General features: G+C 33.7%; 1 pseudogene; it reads right to left on the bottom strand.

Annotated features, from left to right (window-relative positions):
- Positions 1–2,578: 2,578 nt before the first annotated feature.
- On the bottom strand, positions 2,579–5,477 carry LOC142534856 (uncharacterized; annotated as a pseudogene).
- Positions 5,478–9,083: the final 3,606 nt, after the last annotated feature.

Below are 9,083 nucleotides of genomic sequence, written 5' to 3'. Positions count from 1 at the left end.
GTCCTCCTAAGTGTCCTACCACGGCAGCCCCTTCATGCAATAATAACATAGGTTTTGGATCATGAAATCGTAAGTCTTGACATGACGTGGCATAAAAAAGAAAATAATTGCAAGGCAAAATATTTTTCATGCAAACATAATTCAACACGTAATATGGTGTGATATGAGAAAAAAAGAAAGTAAGGCATGCCTTTGCGTTTATTACGCACGAAAACGATTTGACTATGCAAAGAACGCCGAGTAGGAGTGTTTGTGAGGGGTGGGGCGTGTGTATAAGGATTTGGAGTAGGGTTTAGGGCCTTTATTTGTTGAATAAATCATGTTTAAGCTTAGGTCCATTAACAAGGTATACTAGGCCCATTAGCTAATATTTTAAATATTTTATTTAGAAAAGATTGTGAAAATATTAGCCGAATTCTCAAAAAGTTCATATTTTCGTCGAAAATCGAATACCGTTAAAATTTACGTCTCGGCGTATAAAATCACTTCAAAACACCATATTTCAAAATACCATATAATGTATACCATATTTTAATAATTAAAATTAATCATTTAATAAAAATATTTCCCTTTTTCAGCCATTGTTCAGTTCCTCGATCGTGTCTCGCATACCTTTAAAACAAGTTTTGTGCATTAAAATAAAACTATATTTTAAACATGATAACATGCATATCATAATTAATTCATGCCATTAAAATAATTTTTATATTAGATTTTCTAAATTTCCCTAGATTTGCATTCAGTTGGATTACGTCATCGTATTTGGACCTAACAGCTATAGCTTGTGGTAAAGCAGTAAGCACTAGATCCTAAAGTTATGTTAGGGAGCGGACACCCAGTCCAAGGTTTGTGGTGATCCCTGTCGGCCCAGTACTGCGGTTTAGTTTGATTAAACGATTTATGTGTATGGGCCACTTGCATTGAACAGAACTCTACGCAAAATGATTTACCATTACTATGTCGAGCAAGAAGATATATTTTATGAAAATTTTATGCAGGAAAGTCGCATTATATGTATTTATATTTATATGCTATGTACAAGATATGTTCAAATTGCATATATTTTATTACGTATTACTTGATATTACGGTTTCTGTATGCTGAGTAATTAGATTCACTAGACTTGACCGATGCAAATGATGTAGTTGAGGAGGCGGGAGGCGGTCACCAGTGAGTAGGCTCATACTAACGACGGTGCAAACCCGAGGACCTTGTAGCTTACAAGATTTTATTACGCACATTTTAAAAACAATTTACTCTGATTTTATTGCATTGATTTTGGTGACTAGTTAGTTGAGATTTTATTAGAGTTTTTCAAATTATGGTAGATGTTTTTAAATTAAAGATTTATAGTTTTGGTATTTAAATAATGTAATTTTAACATTAAATTTTATTTTAGTACGAGTAGTGACCGTTATTTATTTTACGAGTGATAGTTATAATAAATTATTTAATAAAAAAAGTTCAAATTTTCCAGTAAATATTAAAATATTACAATTTTAAGAATCGGTTTGACATTTCCAACTTTCAAATCTATTGTTATGATGAAATTCAAAACACTCACTTTTACTGTGATGAGAAATCGGATAACCAAGCTGAAAAATGCTATATATTTTGGTCAAACAAAATCTGCTTCGGAAGAAATATCGAGAAGAACAAGAAGCAATTTCAGGTATTTGTTGGAAAGAGAAATGAGAGGGAGACTTTCATTTTTGCGCAGACAGAAATGTGAGAGTAAGAAGTTAGAGCACTTTGGGCATGAAATTGTTCAATACCGCAAATTTGAAGAAAATAAACATGGGAAAACATGAAAATTATATTAACACGTATCAAACTATCAATGTCCAAATAACAGCAAGAAAAAAGAAATAAATTTTTATGGTACATGATCAATATATTAATAGAAACATCAATTCAAAATTACAAAACAATGGATGCAAAAATCACAGTCCAATCACCAAACACACTCAATGAATTAATACAAATCGCATACTTTATTTACTTCAAGATCCAGTACAATCGCTAGTATCGGCATTTTTTTTCTCGATTATTACACTATTTGAATCATTCTCACATAGCAACACAATGATCAAAATTCATACATGGATAATCCATCTAAGTTACAAAACCATGTGAAGAACATTTGGGAAGGGAGACAAGTTAACGAGATCAAACTAGTAAAAGTTTTGAAATGCATTGAATCTAGGTAAATAGTTATATGATCTCAATCTTGTAATATCAATTCTATTACAAGACATGGTTGGTGCATATATTCAATGGCGAATCGCATAGCTAATATTTACCAAGTACAGCTCAAAATGTAGCGTAAAATGTTCTATAATATTAGAAAAAATAATTGTGGTCAAGTTGAATCAGATGCATGCATACTGCACCTTCATCAGCATCGTGTTATCTGGCTAAAAAAAATTCAAATAATAGAAAATGAATTCGACGCAGCAGTTTACAAAATTCAGTTGAAGCCATCATAGGATCCATCATCGAGATACTTAACAAACTCTAGATAGAACAAAAAAACTGCTCAGAGTCGAGAGTTTTGGAAAAGAACATATAATGCTAGGATCCTAAACCTTAACGCGATGAGCCAACAACAAATCAGAAACTGTAGATCAGATCACTGTCTTAGGACCAAAGACAAGAAATCTTCAACCGTGCCAACAAATTATAGATACGAAAATTTTACAGCTTAATTCCGGATAAAATTTGCAGTGAAGAAAGATAAGCAATATGTGACTTATATGCATGCATACAGCTCAGATAGCATGAGAACAACATGAAAATGTATGAATGAAAGTATGCTACTCTATGAAGGTGATCAAAAGCAAATTTTCTGATTATACTGAATCACTGTATTACACGATGTGTACGGATAACTAGGGTTGGAACAAGTAAACCATAACATATTAAAGAACAAAAAATGTCACCAGAGCAAAATTCAAAAAACTTGAAAGTGAATACCATGCAAGAAGAGGAATAACTCGGGTCTGACAGTGGATGTGGTTGCTGCGGATCATTGACGTGATGGATAACTATAACAAGGAATTTCAAAGGTTTATTTTAGCGAAAGGAAAAAGGGTCGCAGAAAATTATGCATGGAGATTAACAAAAATTAATATGATGGAAGACCAACATGCAACCCCTTTTTGTACTGAGTAATAGTGTTTTTTCTTGAAAGATGTAAGAAATTCACAAAATGTTTTGAAACACCAACCCTCATATGACACTGAATTGACACTGTAGGTACACATTCTGCCCAACTTTTTGCAGTACATGTACTCAGATTAAAATGGGATGTAACTGAATTTGATCCAATTTATAATCTTGTTTTGGCTGGTGGTCTGTGGCCAGAAAACAGCTGTACGAACCAATCAACCCAAACTCCAGTTAATTTTTCTTCATCCCGCAGCATTATACACAACAAATATGGTCTTGGTAGCATCAGAAAGCGACATTGATATTGAGTTTTAACAATATCAAGATCCAGATCCTTCTTTGGATTCCATTTCCTTGACACTGTTCACAATGTCTTGCATCTTCTTCGAAAGAGATTGATTATGTTCCTCAATGTGTTCAAAAATCATTTCCAAATGCCTTTTATAGGTGGCAACTTTCTTTTTCTCACAGCTAGCTGCCGTGAAAGTTCCCGGATTTTATCATGTTCATTGGGATATTGATCACATATGAGATCTCTACGACCCTTACCAGGTGTTAGTTGATGTGTGTGCTCCTTCACAAATTTTGTGACAACCCATCGACCAGAACTTACTTTCCTAATCAAAATCATTGCTCTGCAACCAACCCGTGTTTCCATTCTTTGCCGTACAACTTTCTCTCGCTTGTCAGGTGTTCTGAAACCTTCCTTGTTGCAAACCAGTGCCCGCCCAATGGCTGATCCATCACGCCTGGATCGAGAAAGCTTGCTCACACGGATGACAAAGCCCTCCCTTGTTGCATATGCATTGTAAAATGCATGTGCTGCTGCCTCGGATTCAAACTCCAGGCCCACATATGGATCAACAGTAGGGCCCGAACAATTTACAGCTTGCAAATCTTCAAATCGATATAATTCCCTTTTGGAGGACTCTTCATCCACCTTAACATCCAGTCCTTGATGGAGCATCCCATCACTAGAACTCCCCACTATAACATTCCCGTTGTCTGTTCTTGTTTCAAAATGAAAAGAACTTCCCAATACCTCACCATTTATCTCACCATCAATGTCAAAATCCATCCACTTCAAGCAATAGCTAGTCCCTGAGTCAAGAAGATCACTTATTTTGACAAGCACGGATTAATCCTTGTTTGAAGTCAGCAAAGTTCACCAATCATAAAAAAAGTTATACAACTCCATTTTTATCAAAAGTTTCAATATTTTGACTCTAAATATAATATAAATTCTATATGTAAACTCTCAAGAACCAATACCATATCAATAACAATCAAATCCTTTTCTGCAATAGGAAGAATGGACTAGAATTTCTTATTCTTGCACAACAAAGATTTTGAATCTGGCTTATGCCCAAACCTCCTCTTGACAAAGATGTGCCAGTATAGCACCAACTAGTTAAGTACAATGTAGATGTATGATTACCAGAATTACTTAAATCACAAAATAACAAACGCCTATATTTATATAACAAAGTCTAAGAAACAATATTCATCACATAGAAGCTGGCAAAACTTTACACTCAAAAGTCCCATCATTGCTTCAAAGCACATGCAAATTTTATCTGTTGCATGATTCAAAAACAGAAACATAAAAACGTCTAACGGATTGAAACTGGATATTTGTGCTTTGAAGAGCAAAAAGGTTGCTGCACCGCCCCAGGACGGTGAATCACTTTGAACATAAAGTGAGGTCGCAAATTCAAATCCCAATGGGTATAAAACATAAATGAGTGTGGACAGACAATAACCAAGTCCAGATTAAGGAAGGCGAAGCACCGATAACAGGATTACCCAAGAACACAAAAAACTGCTGCGTCGGAAATTTTTGTATGATCTTTTGAGGCTAAAAAAGCCTACTCGTTCTGATATTGAAGTGATACTAACTTCATTCATCAAAGGTGGCAATCCAATTAAACTGCTTAAGCATGCTCCATCAGAGAGCCATAATCAACCCGCGTAACATTCTCATAGTGGATAAAGGCATGAATCCTTCAGGCATAAAACCGACAAGATAAAAAAGACAGAAATTGGGAAAAACATACAAATCACACTTGATCTGAACCGTCGAATAGAACAAATACAAAATTGGAGAAGTCAGTACAGGAAGCCTAGACCCGGCGGGTGCGCGACGGCGATGGAGAAATTGGCGTCGTCGCCGCTGACTTCGCAAGTGGGACCGTGAGACGAGCAACTGAGGAAGAGACGGTCATAAACAAACGCAACATTTGGCAACACTATTTGGATTGGAGGGCAGATTTGTCCACTGACAGAATTGTGTGATTGCATGATCTTCCACTAAAAATATAGTGGATGGGTATTTAATTATTACTATCAATTGGGATGAGCATTAGGGAAATTTAGGTAGATAACGTTTCACAGCTGTCATATATAAAAAACTAACATTCACTCTTGAAATATCTATTTTACCCTTATTTTAAATACTTTCAAATCTTTTTTTTTTCTTTTAATCTTAAACTAACGTTTTCTCATATGCAAGTCTCTTTTATTTATGAGCGTTGCTACCCAAATTCCACTATCTCCCGATTTACCATCAACTTTCCTCACTTCGATTCTCCCGACTCCGTGTTGGATTTGCTAACTGTATGTATCCATACCTCGGCGACGCGTTGATCATTCATCCAAATTGTCCGATCATCGATTGACGAAGGTTTTGTGTTTCCGAATGTTTCTTTTTTGCTAAAAGCTGAATTTACCATGCGATTATATCACATCGGTTTTTCTTCTTTTTTCGGTAAAAAGTTTCTACGTTTTTATCTGTAACAGTTGCTTAATTATTGGTCCTGGTTTATGTGGAAAAAAATCCGATTAACTAGTTTTTTTTTCTCTTTGTAATTTTTTTATCATTGATGCTTTTTTTAGTAGTCGTTTGCTTTTGTTGTGAATACGTGCAGCTTTGTTTTTCGGAGTTTTGTTGTATTCTGTTTAATTGTTGGTTCCTGTTTTTTCACATGAAATTTGTTGGGATTGTGAATATGGTTGCGATGATTTAGCTAAAAAAAGTAATTTCTGGCATTATTGGTTAGAGTCTAATATTGGTCTATCTGAAGTGTTTTCTTCCTTTGGGCTGCTCATTTGTTCTTCTTCTTTTGTCTACGGTTTCTGCTCTAAGCTTTGCCAGAGACCGAGGGAACATGCTCAAGAGTTCTTGCGCAGTTGAAAGCTGACGGTTGCGGTGGAAGGGCTGGTCACCAGAATCAACTATGTTTTTTGGAGCTTGAGCAAATTTCGTGTTTTAAATACTATTTACTATATTATGGTACGTTTTCATGGATAAGAAATTACGAAATTAAACATAGTGTGAAATAAGACAAAAATGACCGAGGGCGACCGAATGGCGACTGAGTTATATAGTAAAAAATAGTGAGCAAGTTCATGTTTTATATGCTACTTAATATATTATGATATATTTTTATGGATAAGAGATTATAAAATGAAAATAGTGTGAAATAAGCTAAAAAGCGATTGAGGACTGCCAAATGACGATTGAGTGATATGGTAAAAACAAAGTGAGCAAATTCGTGTTTTATATTATATTTACTATATTATGATACGTTTTCATGGATAAGAAATTACGAAATTAAACATAGTGTTAAATAAGGCAAAAATGACTGAGGGCGACTGAGTTATGTAGTAAAAAATAGCGAGCAAGTTCATGAGCTAAAAAGCGTTTGAAGGCGACCGAATGACGATTGAGTGATATGGTAAAAACAAAGTGAGCAAATTCATGTTTAATATCATATTTACTATATTATGGTACGTTTTCATGGATAAGAACTTACGAAATTAAACATGGTGTGAAATAAGGCAAAAATGACTGAGGGCGACCGAAAGGCGACTGGGTTATATAGTAAAAAATATTGAGCAAGTTCATGTTTTATATGCTACTTAATATATTATGATATATTTTTATGGATAAGAGATTATAAATGAAAAATAGTGTGAAATAAGCTAAAAAACGATTGAGGGCGACCGAATGACGATTGAGTGATATTGTAAAAATAAAGTGAGCAAATTCGTGTTTTATATCCTATTTACTATATTATGGTACATTTTCATGGATAAGAAATTACGAAATAAAACATTGTATGAAATAAGGCAAAAATGACTGAGGGCGACCGAATGACGACTGGGAACGACTGAGTTATATAGTAAAAAATAGTGAGCAAGTTCATGTTTTATATGCTACTTAATATATTATGATATATTTTTATGGATAAAAGATTATAAAATGAAAAATAGTGTGAAATAAGTTAAAAAGCGATTGATAGCGACCGAATGACGATTGAGTGATATGGTAAAAACAAAGTGAGCAAATTCGTGTTTTATATCCTATTTATTATATTATGGTACATTTTCATGGATAAGAAATTACGAAATTAAACATAGTGTGAAATAAGGAAAAAATGACTGAGGGCAACCGAATGACGACTGAGTTATATAGTAAAAAATAGTGAGCAGGTTCATGTTTTATATGCTATTTAATATATTATGATATATTTTTATGGATAAGAGATTATAAAATGAAAAATAGTGTGAAATAAGCTAAAAACAATATTTTCTAGTACATCAAGTGATTCTACTAGATCACTCATATATCACTCAATCGCTCTCAGTCGCTCTTTGTATTGTGACATTATTTTTATATTTTACACTATTACTGCATTATACTATACTAAAATAGAGTAAATAGACGCCAAACGTGAAGTTGCTCGTATTTTATATTATAAGAATCATATATCACTCAGTCGTTCTTTGAATTATTTTACACCACTTTTATATTTTATACTCACACGATTATAATATACTATAATATAGTAAATAATCCACAAAACATTAATTTGTTCACCTTTTATACATTGAATTGTACAAAATATCTTTGATTCATTCATACTAAATCATTAATGTTCAATTACATTTAAAACAAAAAACATCTAACCTTTCACTTCCAAAAAATATTATTTTCTAGTACATCAAGTGGTTCAATTAGATCACTCATATATCACTCAGTCGTTCTCAGTCGCTCTTTGTATTATGACATTATTTTTATATTTTACTGTAGAACCCGTAAATCAGTCTACGTATAAGCCATGCATAATTCTAGATTTTTAAATTTAATTGACTTCATTGCTTAATTATTTTAAATGCATTTGTTTAAAGTTAATTATTTATTATTTCAGTTCAGTAGTTTGATTTTTTAGCATTTCAGTTATTTCAGTGAGGCCGGACTGGAGTTGGAGTTTTGAGATAGAATTTAAGATCCAGAAAATATTTCCAGAAGTTAATTTAGCTAGCAAATAAGTTCATTTAAGTTAGAAAGGGAGGTTTGAGGATTTAATTTAATTATTTGAGGTGATTAAGAAATGAGCTCATTTAAGTTACTCAATTAAGGGGTTAGCTCACTAAATTAATTAAAGGATTAGTAAGGCTTTTAAGGGTTATTAAATTACTAGATAATCAATTTCCTCCTACCATTTATCATGCATTTTCGGCCACACCCCTAGAAGAACAAACTAGGACTTGCCAACTCACCTTTGACCCATTCTTGGTTGATTAGCATGCTAATTCTTTTAGCTATTTTTCCACCTTAATTAATTAATACTAGACCACTATCCTAACCCTTGTTTGGCATGATAAAATCGGCCACTATACTCTAGAATCACCCAAGAGATCATTTGATAGCAATTCAAATTCAAAATTCAAATGCATGAAGACTTGGTCTTGATATGATCCTTATATCTTGCACCATCCTCCTCACCCCTCATAACCACTCCATCACACTCCCTCCCCACCGAAATCAGACCCCTTTTCAGTAGAAAAAACGTGAGTAATAGCTAGGGAGAAAGGGAGAAAAAAATCGAGAACTAGAAAGAACAAGA

Source organism: Primulina tabacum, unplaced genomic scaffold (assembly GCF_025594145.1).
Source record: "Primulina tabacum isolate GXHZ01 unplaced genomic scaffold, ASM2559414v2 Contig725, whole genome shotgun sequence".
Lineage (NCBI taxonomy): Eukaryota > Viridiplantae > Streptophyta > Magnoliopsida > Lamiales > Gesneriaceae > Primulina > Primulina tabacum.
This window is presented reverse-complemented; position numbering and strand designations above follow the sequence as displayed.